Here is a 19399-nt window from a genome sequence, read left to right on the forward strand (position 1 = left end):
TTGAAAGCCTAGTGTTTTTTACTATTCTGCTATGGCTCCGAGTGTTTATCCCTGATGAAGCATAAGAAGAAGATGATCACGTCCTTTGAGCTTTGGTGCTACCGGCGCATGCTCAAAATCAGTTGGATCGAAATGTTACCCAACGAGGAGGTGCTACAAAGAATGAGAACAAAAAGACCGACTCTGCTAGACTATCAGATCATCAAAAAAAAGCTCCTGTACTTCGGTCATGTCAGCCGGACCTCATCTGTTCTGGACTTGAAAATGATTGCGGCTCAAGCGCATGCCAAACAGGGACGAGGCAGACGATGCACAACTTGGATAGACGAGATAGAAGTGATCAAAGGGGAGAAGGACGTGAAGGAGAACATGGCGAAGGCAGAGAACAAGGAAGAATGGCGCAATGCATTGGAGACTCACGATCAAAACCGGTCAGAGTGCAGACTAAGTAAGAGTAACAAAAAAAAACAACTGACATGATCGAGGGGATTTTTTTGGCCCACATATGGAAGAAATAGGATTCGATGGAAGATTAAAGGTTTATTTGTGCAGCGAGGTGAGTTTACAAACATGCTTGATTGTCTGCCAACAGCCGTGGAGGTGAGACAGCATTTGAGATCCCTGGGAGTTCATCCTGGGTGGAGGGTGGTGTCCAAGAGGGATTTGGGGAAAGAGAGCCAAATCAGGCTACCTTTGTCTGGACCCAGAGTGCACTTGGAGGATTGCTGATAGAGAGCAGGCAGACAGGAGGATCAGATTTATTGCAGAGTTCTTCAACGTTCAACATAGAACGGTGACCACCTGGTGAGGAGATGTGGTCGATCTGCTCCTTAAATCTCCAGCAGCTAATAAGCAGATCAGGATCAGGTGGACCAGCTGCCAGCACACAGCACCTTCTCCTGAAGCACTCCTGCAAAAAACAAACACTACCATCCCCCAGATTATGACAACAACAGCCATTGTTTCTCCTATTTTCATTGTCGGTTTTAAATGAAAAAATAAAAAATAGATTTGAAATTAGATTTACAGCTCATGTTGGATTTTATATGAAGCGCCGCATAGATTTTATGGTGCGCTGAGAACATGTGAGCTGTGCCTGATTGCCTAAGTGTGAAGCTTGGAAGGAACATTGCAAACAAACACAAAAAGACCCAACCTTATTCTTTAGGAATTTGAATGACTATAGTAATGATCAAAGTAGACTTTTAATGACAGTGTGCTATTATTTGGATGTGGTTTCCTAAAGAGATGATTGGTTAAGAGGCTGCAAGGGGTTAAATCACTTACATTTAGTATTTGGTAGAACCAAATAAACTGGTTAAAGAGGCTTAGGACTACTTTGGCAGAGGTAAAGATTAAATCAGTCATGCCAATAATCCCTTACATTAAAGACTAAGAAGGTCATGTGGACTCTAACAAGACATTTTGTAACATTTGTTCCTGGAGGTTATGTACAGACAGATAATCCAATGATCTTTGAAAGGGAAATTATGTTGGAGGTGGTGCATCACTAATGATCTTCCTGAATGAAACGTGTGCAAACAAAATACAAGGGGATAAATTGTAATGAACTGGTTCTGGAGACCCAAAATTCAGTCAGGCACAACAAACAAAGAGATATTTAAATTGTTTATTAAAACTCAACCTGCAGCAGGTCAGTAGGAAAACTCCAGCAGCGGGCACAGGATCCAGTTAGTGGCAGTTAAGCAACTCAGGGAATTAGACTTGGTTCCTCAATTATGGCAGTGTCACTGGAGGTTTGCAAATGAGAACTGCTTCACAAAATAGTCAGACATTTGAGGCTAAAATCCTGGCAGGTTTTGAGAAGGACTAGCAGGAATCAATGGTCCAGAGGCAGAACAGGCTCAGAACCAGAGGCAGAATTGGAACGAAATCACCAGAAGGGAGATCCACAAACCACAAACCAGGAAGTAAGGCCAGAGTCAGAGCAAAGATAATCAGTCCAATCCAAGGAAATAGCAGGAGACTGAAACCGTAGCACAAAAACAGAGTCGGTTACCAGAATCCAGCAGCCGATGACAGATCTGTCAGGCACAAGGCAGAGGCAGATCCAGATTTATGATCTGGCAGTAAGAAGGAACGCTAGCCTTTTACTAATCAAGGGCTTCCAAATAATCTGGCAGAGTCTGTCTGTCAGGGAGATGTATTTTAAGGCAGCAAAATAAGCAAGTAGAATGAGCTGATTGCAACTATAGTCAGCAGAGGCACAGGTGGATCTGATGAACTTGATCAGCAAAGAGCAGGTAGGCAAAATTATGACATAAAAAAGGCAAACATATATATGTTGAAAGTTAATTACTCTCAATAGACTTTTAAAGTGCTTAACTTTCTATCAGGTAGCTACTTTCTACTTTAACTCATGTCTTTAGCGCTATAATTCATGGGTTTGAACTTTTTATTTTGGATGGTTTTTGCTGTATCAGAAATATACTGACTTTATGAGCCTATTTAACGAGGCGATAGCTAGATCTGATTTAAAAGTTCCCAGCATGCTGCTTAATAGAGAGATGCAGATGCAGCACTGTTGTAAAAATAAATAATTTTCTATTGATTTTACCTTAAAAGCAGGATATAGCTAATAGGTTAAAGGTATAGTAGAGGATTTTCACAAATATCTGAAAAGATACGCCCTCTCCACTTTTAAAATTAATACTAAATGGATAGATTATTTACAATATGTATCTTGGGCTTTTTGTAGAGGAAAAATTAAGATCGGCAGAGACTTTCTAAATTTTTCCGGAAGCAGGAATTATCAGGAATTCTTTTGGTGTAAAAGTTGGGGGAGCAAAAACAAGGTTTGCTCCCTAACTTAGCAGTGGTGGCGGCTAAATGCTCCTGATTTGTTGTTTAGGGATGTTTCTTCAAGAGGACACCTTTTTACCACTCACTTTGCAGCCAAAAATTACACCCTGTTAAGATGAAACTGTGATGGCTGCAGACAGGTGCAAATGAGCATGAATAATGCAAACCCTAAAAAAAACATAAAATATATATAAAAAAAAAACAATAACATGCAACATAAAATTTACAGCAAACACACAAAACCCAGAGACGAAAGAACCTACAAACCAAAAGACATAAAAAAGAAAGATGGTTCTGTCACAGAAAATAGGAGAAAAAGACAAATGCTGCCGATGTGAGGAATAACAGCAAGTTACAAAAAGCTGTTAGTTAGACTGAAAATGTTCTCCTGTGATCTTGTAAAGAATTTGGCCACATTTCTGAAAAACATAAAGGAAAACTGAGCTTTTCTTTATTTTCGTCAATGTCTTGCAGCATTAGCAGCAGTTGACTTCCCCTTTTGGTCTGGTGGACTTTTATTTTCTTGAGTATATTTCCAGCTTAAATTAGTTTTACTTGCTGTTGTTTCAGGTTGTTTTTACTAACCACTTACCCTAAAGCCGGGCATACACTTTGCAATTTTTCAATTGTTGCACGCAGCTACAGCTCAAACAATTTTTACCGGTCGGAATTATGTTTGAGATATCTATGATGCATGATGCGGATATTTAAACTAACTGATTAAATATTAAAACGGCTTGCCAAACCTGTGGATCGTTTCCAACAAGTAGCTGAAATGTCAAGTGAGCAATGGCAGGCGAACCGTGCATAAAATCCTCCACATTCGCGTTTGGTGTGAACATACTGTTAGATTATACGTCACTCAGGTGTTTGTTGCACATTTCACCCATTTCTGTGGGTTTAAAGTTGAACGTTAAATAAAATTTGGCTGTGGTTAGTAAACACCTAGTTTATATTTGCTTCCTGAACTCTCTTGGTTTAAGCAAACTCTGCCTTTTCAGCTTGAATTCATTATGTTTCCAATTGAACCTATTGGATTTTTTTTATTGGATGTTCAGCTGGTATGCTTTATATTAAAATATCCTGTCATCCTAATACATCACTCTTCCATATGCTTCTTTTACTTATTAAAACTGCGCAGTCTCTGCTGATTTACATTGTCACACATGCTGTTGTGCTGTCCAGGTGCTGTTCTGAAATGAGCACCTGCTTTTGTTTTGCAAAGACCACAATGCATGGTAATGTAATTCTGGTAATTACAGCTTTCAGCCAAAATAAAGCTTAAGCAATACTTGGTTCACCATCTGCAGAGTGTCTGTTTACAATCAGGAACATTCAAACACAATGCATCTGACCACAATTTGTTTCAATCCAAGAATTAAGTTAAATTAGGTGCTCTTCTTCTGCCCTGTGGATGTTATGTCTTATATTATCTATGCTTGAAATGTTAAAAAAGATGAATGTAGTAATATATACAGTAGCCAGTGTACTGGTAACAGCTGCAACATTTCTCTCTTTTTTGACATATCCTGTTGCTAGGTAACTGTTAATTGTTAATATTCAGACAATACTTTGAAAGAAAAATCAAAGGTTGAGGCAGTAGAGGAAAAAATGTAAGAAAGAGCATCAAAAATGACCTATTGGTGTATTAGAGGTTCATACATTAAAGAAGTAATGTGTTGTCTTCTCCCTTTACGGACTTCTTCTGATATTACAGTTTGCTTTTTTTAACCCTTATTCTTCCCCCCATACTGTTACGCTTCTCCTCTTCGAGAATCCAGTGAACTTTTCATCATAGCTCACTGCCCCCCCCTCCCTCCAGCTTTTATTACCATCAGTTTCCCTCCCCACCAACTCAATAACTCAGGTTAATGAACACTACAAGGACTTCTCAGTTTCACTGCAGCGAGGAAAAGTAGGATAGAAAGAGATATGGATGCTTGGAAGCAGGCGTTTGGTTGATGGCGCATTGGATTTACAGGAGGGGGTTCTTAGGATTTGATATTTCAAAACAGAGAATCTAAGTTTTAGATCATTCTGTTTTAGCAATGGTGGGTAGTAACTAGTTACTGCTAATCAGCAACATCCATCCATTCATTTTCCTTCACGCTTAACCCAAGTGGGGTCATGAGGTGGGCTTGTGCCTATCTCCAGCTGTCCATGGGCGAGAGGCGAGGTGCACCCTGGACAGGTCGCCTGTCCTGCAGGGAAACAAAGAGACAAACAGGACAAACAACCATTCACACACTCACTAAAACTGAAGGAGAATTTAGAGAAGCCAATTAACCTAACAGTTGTGTTCTTGGACTGTAGGTGAAAGTTGGAGTACCCGGAGAGAACCCACGCATGCTCAGGGAGAACATGCAAACTCCATGCAGAAAGACATTGGGGATGGCTATCGCACCCGGAACCTTCTTGTTGCAAGGCAGCAGTGCTACTTCCTGCGTCACTGAGCAGCGCTACTCAGCAACATTTACTTGAATAACTTTTTTGAGAAAAATGCACTTAAAGGAGTAGTTTTTACTTTTGCTTGCATAACACAGTAACCACATATGATGAGGTATCGCTGCTCTAAAATGTCTGGCTACCCTACCCATCGGGAGTAACTTCACTCAACAACGAACAGGCTTGAAACCAAGATGTACAAGTATCTACAGCAGAGGTAACCAATTAAAAATCAGCAGCGTCTGAATAAAGAAAAATAATCAACAAGTAAAGATCCAGAGTTATTTTCAATTATAATCCGTGACTTTAAACAGAATTTAACACTGAAATAAAATGACGTGTTAATGCTTCCATGTTATACATTGAATTTTAAAATCTAAAGTGTTTTTTTTTTATGTAGAGAACAACAATCGTTCAGTTCGGTACATAGACATGTTCCTGATTTACATATTTTATAAAACACCTGAACTGACCTTTTTTTTTTTTCTTCTTTCTTTTTTATGGCTTAATGAGATCAGTTGGCTTTATGCTTTAAACCTGGGTTTGAATGGAGACAAAGCCATTGTACAGCACATATCAAGGTGCTTATTTTGAGCCTGGATCCATATTTATTTTTGATTATGTTCATGGTGGAGAATCCTGCTTCACAGCAGCAAGTTGAGCTTAACATTCTCAAAATGTGCAGGGTCATCTTTGAGCACGCCATTTCACTTTTCTTTCACCAGTTCAAAGCAGTTCTTCCAGCAGTCCACACCTTCTCGACTTTCTTTTTCTCATCGTCTCCTCCTTCTTTCCATCGCCCAGCTTGTCACAGGTTTGTCTGCTGTGTCTAAAAGTAGCTTGATGCAGTGACCCAGACTGACAGCACCCATTGGCTAATTTGTATCACGTGTAGCCTGATACAATCTATCTATCTATCTATCTATCTATCTATCTATCTATCTATCTATCTATCTATCTATCTATCTATCTATCTATCTATCTATCTATCTATCTATCTATCTATCTATCTATCTATCTATCTATCTATCTATCTATCTATCTATCTATCTATCTATCTATCTATCTATCTATCTATCTATCTATCTATCTATCTATCTATCTATCTATCTATCTGTGCCAGATGCACCGCTGAGTACCATTCTTAGTTGGGTACCAGCTCTACCTGCCTCTGAGTTTTTCTAGTTATCTATCTTAGGTCATTGTTTTTTGTTTGTTTGTTTTTTTATGTCCTGATTTCCATTGTCTTTAGACAACGACACCTTCTGATGCCCTGAATATAAAGTGAAGCCCCAGATTTGCAGGGACAGTCCCTGTTTTGGATCCCGGAAGTGTCCCAGATTTTACTGTCTGATAATTGAGAAATAAATGTTGCATGTAGTGTGTCATCATAGCCATGTTGAAAGCATGTGTGAGCATGTTGCTCATCACAGATGGTCATGCTGCAATTAAAATAACAGAAAGATAACAGTTAGAGTAGGAGAATAGCTGACTGAGCAGCTTTTAATAACAACAAAATCAAATAGCAAACCACTAGCTTTTTATCATCTATGGAGACCTGCTGCTTAATATGAATCCATAAATAGATTCATTTTGTTTTACTGTTACTCGGCTGATCATTATCATTGATAAATATACGGTTCACTTTAAGAGACATTTGTGTTGTTAATATTCACTGAGCCTAGATAAGAAATAGGACACTTACACTCACACAGAAAATACAAAAAAAATAAATAAAAATATTTAAAAAACATAAACAATATAACAGCTAAAGAAAATACAAAATCATGAAGGTTTCTGAAGCAGGAGAGAGAGAGTGGACTTAATTGGATGAATTAAAAAGAACTGTACCTGCAGGGTTAGCAGACGTTCATCCAAACTGAGGTTACTGGTGACCTTTAGTTTGTATTTTCAGAGGTAGTTATAAATACTTTTGCTAATTTATTAGTGATTTGTGAATACAAACTCAGGCATAGGGATGTTTGCCTAATTAATTCAGGCATATTGACAGCTGCTAATGAAAAACTTAAATGAAAATGATTGTTAGTTATGCATTTTTGCATTTCTGCTTCTTCTAGTGGCACCCTGGGCAACTGCCCCAAAAGCCCATATAAACCACACATGCCTGAGAGCCTTTGAGCTGAATTAAATCAGATATTTTTGTTCTAAAATGCTGTATCAGACTGGGACTCAGTACCTGCCAATGGAATTTTTAAATAACTTGTCCTGGGGCTAAAACGCTTCATATTTGGCAGTAAGTTTAAGGATTGGTTGGTTTAAAAATGTAGTAATCCGTTATTAAAAAATGCTAATGATGGCTGAGGATATATAATTGCATAAACAGGCTTTTTTTCAGCAGGAGGAAGTTGAGCAGATTGAAAACTTTCAGAAGAATGTTATAAACACAGATTGCAGCAATTATAAAGAAACTGTCAAGTTCCAGGAGAATGTGGCTGTGTCCGAATTTCCGCCCTAAACTCTAATCCCTCAATCAGTATAAAAAGCAAGGACTATATAGTGGACTTCATAGTGACCTCAGGTAACTGACCATTTGAACAGTTGATTACTACTTTTGGCTCCCTGTTGGTCACATGGCTAGTCCTACCTGTATGCTGCCTGCACTACCTTTGTTCACCAAAGACAAATCCTGTAAGTCTTTCCAAGGAGTGCTCCTGCAAAGCCTTCTAGGATATATTTGCTCATCTGGTGACCATGGATGATCACTACTTTTCAAGGTGGTTTGTTAAATTTTGAATCCACTACTTTTTCATCCACTAGACTTTTGGAAACTCATTTATAATGGGGTAGGGGTCAGGACAGATGTTCGGACACAGACTTTGGGTGTGTTTGATTTCAGAGGTTCCACATTCCAGGGACCCGGTGTAACTGAACTCCTTGGAGGTCGGTGAAAATAATGAGGATGGAAAAGTTTTGGCTATGGATTCAAACAGGTCAAGCCTTCTTCGGCTTTCACCGCCCATACACTCTGTCGCCTAGCAACTGTGTTAATTGACACACAAAACAGGCAAAGAATGGATACTGAACTTCTCACTACAGTTCTGGGTACTAATAACATTTTCGAGCAGCTTCAGTAGCAGTGCCATCATCATTAATATCAGCTTTATAGTCCCCACACTGCAAATATGGAATCTGTGCTTAAATGTCAGCCAAACGCATTTGCACAGGGACAGATAAAACCTTTTAATAAACCAACTATTACCCATCAAATATTTGACTCAATAACCATTTAAAAAACAATTTTCATTGATTTCAGATGAAACTATTCAGAGAATTGTATTATAATAAACTGTACTTACAATATTCACCACTTTAGGTGGCGCTGTAGCTTAGTTGGTCAATTGCCTGTCTTGTAAACAGGAAATCCTGGGTCCCTGTCCCAGCCGTTCCTTGGTGCATAGTTGTGCAAACCTGCTTTTTCTATATAGTAACTATCAATTCTGTGGGGGAGTGTTGGCCTAGTGGTTAGAGCAGTGCGCTTGTGCTCTGAGAAGGTTCCAAGTACCCAATCGATCCCCACTGTCTGCTTTCTGGGTCTCTGAGCAAGACCCTAAATCCCACACTGCTCCCTGGGCGCTGCACAATGGCAGCCCACCGCTCCCCAAGGGGATAGATTAATTTCTCCATTGTGTGATCAATGAAGTTCTATTATCTATTTTCGCCAGCTTGCTTGGACTATTTAGGATACACCGGACCTTTCCTGCAAAACGGCAAAAAGAAGGCTGCATTTGTCGGCATAAAGAGGAGTCTCTTCCAATGTAAACAGGCCTTGGCGCTGCGCTATGACGTAATTGGACGACAAATGTGGCCTTCGGAGGACACACCTGCTGAAGTCGAACTCAACAAATGTCTCTTCCTTTGCTATGCATTTCTCTCATCTACCACCAGGGGACCTCAGGTAGCTCCAGCTGATTGTCACAGGTGCATCTCATCAAGCAAATCCAGGCACTGTTTTCATAAGGAATCTGTTGCCAGCCCTTCAACACCTGAGAGTTTTGCCCTGTACAGACCTTTAGAACAAGCTCTAAGATTCAAATGTCAAGACTTAAGGGCCATACTCCTGCAGCAGTGTGTCGCGGTGAGCTTGTCGCAGATATTTTTGATTTATGCCAAATTTTGAAGCGTGGAAAAAGGGTCCCAGCGTTCTTGCGCAAATCGCTCTTCTAGCTAGTTAAAGGAATAGTACACCCAAAACATGATTAGCCTTCATTTTCTACTCACCCCCATGCTGAACAACACTCTGGAGTACTTTTTTGATATCTCAAATGCATCTGGAGATCTGGGAGGCTTCTTGCTGTCTGCTGACATTCAAATAATGGAGGTTTATGGTGCCCAAGGCAGAAAGGTCCATAAAAGTCCACAAAAAACGTGTCAATATTCCTCCATACTGCTCGTCCAATGTATTCCAAGTGTCCTGAGTGGGTAACGTCCATAATTTACTCAAAACAAAGTCATTTAGAATGTTTTTAGAGCATAAACAGTAGTGTATAGGATTTCCTAAAAGCGCGCGCCTGCGAGTTCACGAGCCTACGGAAACTGGGGCAGACCAAACCAGATGAAAGTGCGCATTCAGCGTTTGCTCTTGATAATGCAAGCGTAGAAGAAGAAATGTGCTGTTTACCTGTGCAAAGAAAGAAACAACGAAAGAAAAATGTCTGAGGACTTCAGGGTTGAGGAAGAGCATGAGTTCTTTGCCGAGCTGAATGCTCGGCAAAGAACTCTGGTTCGGTCTGCCGCGGTTTCCGTAGGCTCGTGAACTCGCAGGCGCGCGCTTTTAGGAAATCCTATACACTACTGTTTATGCTCTAAAAACATTCTAAATGACTTTGTTTCGAGTAAATTATGGACGCTACCCACTCAGGACACTTGGAATACATTGGACGAGCAGTATGGAGGAATATTGACACGTTTTTTGTGTACTTTTATGGACCTTTCTGCCTCGGGCACCATAGACCTCCATTATTTGAATGTCAGCAGACAGCAAGAAGCCTCCCAGATCTCCAGATGCATTTGAGATATCAAAAAAGTACGCCAGAGTGTTGTTCAGCATGGGGGTGAGTAGAAAATGAAGGCTAATCATGTTTTGGGTGTACTATTCCTTTAAACTTCATGAGTCATTTTCCGCAATGGAGGTCATACAAACAAAACAAGCCGGTAAGGTAGCAAACAGGAAATACGCATAGTGTAGAGCAGATGTAGATTCGATCAATCAGATTCCTCCTGTCTGCGGCACTGTCTGCAGTCACCTACAATTTTAGAGAGGCACACCATGTGTGCCTCACTCACCATGTGTGAGTGTCTGCGGAAAGGGTGGGGGCACATTTGCATTCACTGCGAAATGCATGCAGATGACCTGGTTACTGAGTATAAATCAGCCTTAACTCCTGGGTTTCAAACTGTCTGGCAACACTCAGAGTTTTTGACCTCATCGCTCCTGGATCGAGTCCACCTCCACAGAGCACCTTTAAGTCATGCCAAGAACCAAATCAGTCTGTTGCTCTCGGGTTCCTGGTTCAAGTCAACCAACTCCCTCTGGACTTACCTCCTGGATAATGGCCCTCATCATCCCCTTACTAAATTCTTGATACATACCTGTAAGCAATCTTTAAAGAAAATATCTCGAAACAAATAAAACTCATTATAACTGAACATTTCCTCCCAAATTATCCCTGCACCAAATTAAATCCTGGATTTGTATTCGTTTCCAGTCTCTGTGCAGTAAAATCTTTGCCAGTCTCCTGAGAAGCGTTCTGCATATGGGTTAAATATCTACCTAATAACACGTAAGAAACACTGCTTCAGTAAAGATGTAACTCACAGGGTAATGTCTTTCTTTCTTTCTCCCACATGGCACCCAACCTCAGTCTTTGACCAACTGAAACTGTGGCTGGTAGAGAGTAGGTTGGGTCTAAACAGGAAACCGAGCGACTATTATTTTATTACCGTACCTGTCAAAGTAAATGTCCCAGGCGCTGATAAACAACCCCATCAATCCCGAGCAGACATAACATTCTCATTTTGATATAACTGAGGCGCTGTAAACACCTAATGTGAGTCTCTTTGGATAAGATGCTAGATTAAATGCCAAACCGCCACTTTGAGCCACTGCAAAGATCTGCACATTATAAGAGAAATCATCTTGCCTATCCTCACTTTGAAACACAGTTTATCCCTTAGTTTTGATTTCTGAGACTTCCCTGGTCATTAGCAGCCAAGGTAAAGCCAGGTCTCTAGAGCTGATTTCCTTTGGGACATTTAACTCAGTCTAAGAGAAGAATGTTAGCCAAACAATGGATGATAAATGACTTCCTTATTGTGATGGTTTGATCTTAAATGTAAAGATAGGAGTGTATATTTGACTTTCTTTAACCATCTCTGACCTAATTACTTTGAACTTGTTAAACCAGATCCTCAGCAGTCAGGAAATAATGGTTTTCCTCATTACCAAAATTATGTGTATTTCACCAGGATTTTATGGGGTAGACAAACTCAATGCAGTGAGAAATCCCCACATTTTTTCTGATGATCTTTTAAGAATTTGAAAATCATGCAGCTTTGTGGTTTATTACATGGTGAAAAATTTAGAAAATGCTTTCAGACATCAATGTAATTTTTAGTCTTTATGTATTTAGTACCAGCAATAGTTCCCATTCAAATACTGCTCAGTCCAGGAGAAGAAAATAATAGGAGAGGGGAGAGAGAGCAGCCTGGGAGAACCCTGAGGAGCTGGACGGCTTCAGACAAGCCTGCGTGAAGCGCCAGCAGCAGTGTGGGTCATAGAGAAGGACAGACCCCGACCCAGCTACCCCACCATACTGTCACCATATGGCTGTGGTTTCCTACGCAGCCCTCTACTCTATTCTTTTGCTCTCCCAGGAATTCCTGCGGGGCCTTTCAGAGGCAGAACGCCAACTTGTGCGTGACAGCAGAGTGTACAAGCAGGCATAACTGAAGAAAAAACACATAGACATCTGATGAAAGGAGATTGGAAACAACGGAAGGCTTAAAAAACCCCCATAAAAATTAAAAAAAACTCAGTGCCATCTGTCTGAAACTTATAATTTTTATTATTAATACTCAACACTTCATTTTGTTCATCATGTACAAAGAGAAAGAATAGTCTTATTTCAGCACTTATAATGGTTGATATCGGCATTACCCTTATTAAGTACCTTAATGATGTTTTTTTTTTTCGTTTTTGAAATTTTGTCATGACATGGTTAAATTTGCTATTGAGAATACGTTGATCGCTTCAATACAAAAAAGGTGAAGGTAAATACTTTTCCCCCAGTATTTAGTATATACACAACCTGTACAATTAGCTGTTTTTGTGAGGTTTTTCTGCCTGTACGCTGTAAAAATGGTGGCATTTTTTTTCCAAAGAAAACGGCCAAGAAAAGAGAAAAGAATGGCCAGGATTAATGTATATGTATATGATTATGTATACAACTGGTCGTACTCATATGTTACACTTTCGTCACCCACAGTCACTTTAATCAAGGTAAGTAGTTTCAGTAAAGACTTGTGTTTTCATTAACTTCATCTCGCTTCGGGAAATACATTTCGTAGCAACCCCTTATGCAACACTGAGCAAATGACTCAGAAATTACAGTGGATGAAGATGGAAAACAGCAATATTAGCAAACAGAACTGTACACAATTTGGTAGAAAAGTTGGTGTGCATCAATATGAAGCAGTATCCATAGATAGTACACATGCAGCACATTGAAAAGTATTTAAACCACTTAAATTCTTCCACATTTGGGGGTTTTATGAGAATACTTGTGAAGTAGGAGTATTGTTTGGCTTGTTAGAGAAATAAAATCTAAAGGAATATGGTGATCATTTTACCTCTTTACTCTGACACCCTTAAATAAAAAAAAAAAAAAAAACACAATTACCTTACTTTAAACAACAACCAATCAGAGAATAGAAGCCGAAAGCGTGTAATATGATCCCATCTAAAAAGAGTAAAATAATGTAGTTTAGATTTTGCTTTGGCTGGATGCAAAAATTTGAAGCACTTTTAGATTTTTATTTTAAAAAAACTTTCGTAACCACATATGGTTTTCTATAAAATGTGTTCATTTCATTAACATCACTTCTATACCCCTGAATAAAAGATTACATGTCCAATTCAATAAAACTAAATCATTAGAGCTAAGATGACTTTAATTGAATCTTTCAAAATTTTATATGGGGTATCAGACAAAAGCAGAGGGAATACAAATGTCTGCCACACTTTTCAGATTTTCATCTTCAAATATTACAGTTTAACCTTAAAAGGTTTAGCATGCATTGTTATTGAATCTCCTCAGATCTCGAACAATCACATCATAGTTACATGTGTTTAGTTTAATCTCACCGCAAATATAAATTAGAATTTCACCCCGCTAATGCATCCCAGTGACCAACAATGTTACCTTCTCGGTCAATCAGATAAAATCCTTATTAAATATATTGCAGTTTGTGTATGTAATGTGACAAAATGTGAAGAAATTTAAGGGCTAGGAATTCTTTTGCAAGGCACTGTATAAAGAGACAAACACATACAGAGGTCTGTGACCGGAAGATGAGAAAAGTTGTTTTCAATGAACAGAGGAACTAAGAAAAAGTGTGAACTGCTCACTTACATAAAGGTTTGGAACACTCAGTTATGTAATATCACAGTTTAATCCTTGCTGTCTGCATGGGATGAAATCACACAAGTGAGTCATTTCTTTTATAAACACAAGCAGTTACAAAGTCAAGAAAATGCTCAAGTGAAGCTCATCAAAACACCTGTTTCTCTTTTTTAATTTAAAGAAGCAAACAAACATGGATGACTGCGGCCGCCCGAGAACCGGCAAAGAGTTGCACTCTTGGGTCACTATTCCTTTTTGGAAAAAGAACTGAACTTCCACCATCAGCATCCACTTGCTCGTTACAGCCATTTTGTCTTATGTGTTCAAACCAGGAAGGGCACAGGGTTCTGCCCTTCAGGAGTAAATATGTTGTGACATGCTCGTTTGCAGAAACTGGAAAGTGGAACCGATTTGGCGTTAAGGGGGCTAAAGACTCCTGACAAGCCCAACTTAGGCTGCTTCACAGTGGGACCTGAGCATGAGGCTGCAGAGCAGCTTTAGGCTTGGACATCTGATGGTCACATGCTTTAAACAGTATCAGGTACACCTCTATCTCACAGCCCCCAAGAATAAACTAGACCTAGCTAGTCATGCCTAAAATAAGGAAAAACAAAATCAAACAAGAACTGACAAGTTAGCATATTTAGTATACAATATGAACATTATCTGTTTGGTTGTGCTGTTTATTGCAAATGAGTTGAATTATTTCAGTGCCTTGAAGGGGAAAAAAATGGACCTCTAACAGAGTTTATGTGCACACTGATACATTTTTCACTTTTCAATCAACCCCGTGGACACAAAAGCAGTTAGGGAGCAAAAAAAAAAAAAAAACAGCAGAGAGATGAATTTCTTCTCTCAGGGCGGAGGGGAAGATTACACAGACTTATTGGAATTAGAACCGCACAAAATAAGAGGGAGGAAAATCATTTCCGAACGCATGGAGGCCGATGTTCCACATACGCTCGTGCAAATTAATAAAGATATTTCCTTCTCAAATGCAAACGAACACACGATAGCGGACCATTAAAAAAACAAAAAAACAAAACATGAATGAGAATCCAGAACATTTAGGGCTTCTCAGCTGTCAAGTAAAACAGGTTTGCAGTACAGCATGTGAGTCTAAATAAAGCAACAACAGTTAAATTCCTCTGCAGTGAAACGCTGCACAAAGTGAGACATTAGCAGACAAATGTTTCACCTTTCAATAAGGGGTTGCACAAATGCATTTCAGCCTCACTCTCACTGAGATGAATCTGCACTTTGGCTTGGTTTCTCCACAAAATTGTGCTGAAACTCTAAACAACATCAACACTGGAAAAATGCCCAGCGTGCATGTGTATGTTTATATATATATATATTAATATATATATATATATATTCTTCCATTACCACAGTGATGTCTATCCCAAACATAGAGAGGGAGCAGGATAGGCCGGGCCAGTGATGGCTCTAAATTCTGTGTGCAATTACCATTAGAGCCCAAGTCAAAAAATGGGCAACAAAAAAACCCACAAACGTCTTGAAAAACTTTTAAACAAGAATAGTTGCTTAGAAATGAAGGATCACAATATACTGCCTCTATATGCAAATATCACCTCTGTATACATGTAATATCGTGTTACATAAATGTTTAGATAATTGAATCTATCCCGAGAAAGCATGGAGAAATAGCTTATCTTAAAAAGAGATAGTCTAACACAATCTGAACTTAACAAAGACTCCTAAAACTAAACTGTCCCTTCTTAATCACTAAACATCTACACCTACAGTAAATTATCCTCTGTGTTTCAACAATTTAGAGAAAATAAAGACAAAAAAAAAAAACTCTTAACATAATCCGTATCAGTAAAACTATTATAAAGTAAACATGAGATTTAAAGAAATGAAAAGGTTCAATTATGTCACTCATGATTAGTAATACTTGTGTCTTATCTATTTTGCATATTTTTATTTAAATATTTTTTTTGATTTTATGAGTTTTTATCACAGTTTTATTTCTTAAATTGTAAAACATACGGAAAGTTACATCCTGTCTGTCTGTTTACTGTACAAAGTGAAAAGATTCTTAAATATATATTATTTACAAGAAAAAGATTGAACATATTAATGCTGACACTGACTGATGCCCAAACCAAAATCTTTCAGGTCCTAAAGAGATAGTTCTGAGTTTTTGAGGTCAGGTTCTGTGAAGTTATTTAATATCAGCAATAGCTGCCTTACTCATAATGGACAACAATGCTTTGGACTGAGTTTATAGGAAAGTTAAAGGTATAGAGGATTTTATTTTAATTTTATTTCCGAGTGGATCATCTCAATAAGTGGTCCTCCTAATTGTCAATCATTCGGGTGATATGTTTCTGTACGTACACCTATCTGCTTGTCCCTGGTTAGCTATCTTTTTCTGCGGATGCACACTTTCAGGGGTTTATGTGTGGTGAGCCACAGTTTCAGAGTCATTGAAGCTCACCTTTCTCACTGCGTTTCTTTGGAAAAGGCAGACGTAAGAGAAAAGGTGTTTACAAAGTGTATGAGAAGAAAAAAAAAGGTTTCAGAAGAGGCAGATATATCGCAGAATACTTTAAACAGAGAACTCTTCTTGCAAAGCATTATGAGATTTGCTGTCACAGTGGCCCACTGTCGCCATAAGCTGTCGCTACAGCGGCAACTAATAACAAAGATGGCGCATGCACCACACAGTGGAGGAGGAGTTACGTGACCAATGAGGAGCAAAGAGTAGTCATCATCTGTCCAAATTAATTCGCAATAAAGTCCATATATAGTCCCCGCTCAGAGTGCGAAATACAGGGGGGTCTGGGAGGGCTCCACCCCTCCGATTAACCCATGAGACCTCCTGAAAGCCTCAAAAGCAAAATTTAAAGGGGTTCTTAAATTGTGTCAAAAAAATTTAAAATATATTTTGGTCACTAATGGTCACTAATGTTTTTATACTCAACCTGTCTGGTATTTAAAATTTAAAACATTTATTCACAAATATGTTCTGTTTTTTTGCCAAGTATAACCAGCCAATCCTGTGTGCGTATGCAAATTAGCCATGTGCACGCTAAACAGAAGAAAGACTTAAGGGGGCAGAAGAAGCTAATTTTCCTAGCATGCACCGGGCAGCATGTTCAGTATTAGGAGCTGCCAGTTAATGTCAATCTTTTCCAGGTAATTAAGTTACATATTTTACTTGTTACTGTTATGTCTGTTATATCATCAGAGTTTCTGTTATATTCTGAAGTACTTGTTGGTTCACCGTGAACCTGGAAGATCGGCATTGCGCAACAATTGGGAGATGGGGAACCCCCCAAATATTGACAGGTATTTCGCACAGTGTCCCTGCTCTATATAGTAATTGAGGGATTAGGGTGGACGTTTAGACACAGAAAGCTTGTATGAGCGATGCAAACAGTAACTTTTATACAAAGTGTGCAGGTGTTCCCTCTCAGGAAGCGGGTACAGGGTTGTGCATGTGTATTTTTTTATTAAGTGGAGAGGGCGGGTCTCTTAAAAAATTTGTGAAAATCCTCCACAATACCTTTAAGAAATTAGAAGAATGGGAAGCTAACAGCTGACTAGCTATCTCAAACAACCCAAGCAATGTCCCTATACTTAAACACACAACACTAGATTACTAATAATTATACATCGCAACCTTTGAAGAGACTGTTGTGAAGACTTTTGCACTTTTTTAGCCTAAAACACATCTGTTCAAACAGAATTATTAGCAGTTAGTGTATTTGCAAGCTTCTGTTATATCATGTTGTTGTGTACTAGAAAAAGCTTGGTTCATGGTGAGAATTTTTAAATATTTTTGGGCGCATAGCAAAAGATTCCTGATATGGAGCACTAAAATGCTTGTGCAACTAAAATAATGACCTATTCAATTAGTTGGCAGGTGAGCTACATGGATACTATGCTCAATGGATATAATGTGCAAAAACTGATTTGGTTCGCCCTGTTTAAATCAATAAATTGCATGTCATACTACTAGTTTGGAAGTTGTATTGTATAACTTAATATATTGTATTGTATTATAATTGTATAACAACCATGAAGCCATGGAGGTGAAGGTAATAATAATAATTATAGAATAAAATAACTCTAACAATAATAGTGAATATTAGTTAAAATACACTTCAAAATATGTATTTCAAAGTGCTACAGTAAAAAAAAAAAAATGTAGAAAGAAATAAGAGAATTAAAACAGTTAAATATCAATTTGAAACCCTGGAAAAGGCTTGGAGTGAAATCATGCCCTTAACAGCTGTCTTTACCTTTGCCAACCAGGATCATGATAATTTAATACAACAAGCTGTGCCTCATATAGAGTAGGTAGAAAAACACTGAGGGAGAAAAGGACAAATAAAAAAAAAACCCTGGCACAAGCTAGGGGTGCACACTTTAATAGATGCAAATAAAGCTCTTTCTGTCCCCCTCTCTATCATTACTTTGCAGGCTCTATGATCTTTCTTGTGCTCTGGTGATTATTGATGTTCACTTCTCTTGTTTTGTTAATATAAACACAACATTTTGGCTCTGTGATTTCTTTTTATTTTGGTTTAACTTGTTAAAGAAAAATGATTATTTTTTAGACTTTATTACAGTTAATCTTATGGCATGTGTAAACACTCTCACTTGAACATATTTCTTAATTTTGAACAAGGCTGTGTTAATGATTTAAAAATACTAATGGGTAAGTATTCAAAGCACAGGAGGCCTTAAAATGAGTATCTCCTGGGGGGTGAATAACAGTTAAGCCTGCAGGAGAGATTTCTGCTTGGTTTACAGAAGGTCAAAAGTCTTTCAGAATAAACAACCAGGGATGGTGAGGCCCCCCGCATTCCACAAGCTGTCTGTGAGAGCTTATCTTGTGTTTTATGACTTTAGGAATTCTAGATGCCAGGACAAGCTTTCCGCCTTTTCTTGTTAAAACAAAGAAGCAAATGACCCCAGATGTTTGCAGTAAATAAGGGGAAGCCCTAGCAGTGTCAGAGATGGCGTTTGGTTGGAGGACCGAGGGCCAGCCCTTTTTGAATGGATTAGATACAAGAGGATAAAGCTTTTCTAAATAGAAAAAAAAGATCAGATTTGCCCTTGCAACTCTCCAAAGATGTCTCTGTACTCTTTGCTTTCTTTCCTCCTATGTCAGGTAATGGAATGTATGTCTCTGTTGTTCTGCAGTTTCTGGTGTAGGTTTGTGCATTGTCTTATTTCTAAAGTGTATGCATTGTCTTATATTGGATTAAACTCTGTAATTCTGTGACGTCAACACGCAATGTTGGTTTTATTACCAAACGCAGCTCGCCGAGTGGACCTGGGGAAGGGAAGAATCAGAAGCCAATCTTTTTCCAAAGTTAACTATGTTAGAATATTTTCTTCCTTTACAAACTGCATAAAGATTATTTGCTTCCTGCAACATTAATCCACTTGTTTGTCAATCAACTTTGGGCACGCTGTAAATTTTCCATGTGCTTTTAAACACGCAA

The sequence above is a fragment of the Cyprinodon tularosa genome, unplaced genomic scaffold, assembly GCF_016077235.1.
Source record: "Cyprinodon tularosa strain WSP-4 unplaced genomic scaffold, ASM1607723v1 ctg89, whole genome shotgun sequence".
Classification (NCBI taxonomy): Eukaryota; Metazoa; Chordata; class Actinopteri; order Cyprinodontiformes; family Cyprinodontidae; genus Cyprinodon; species Cyprinodon tularosa.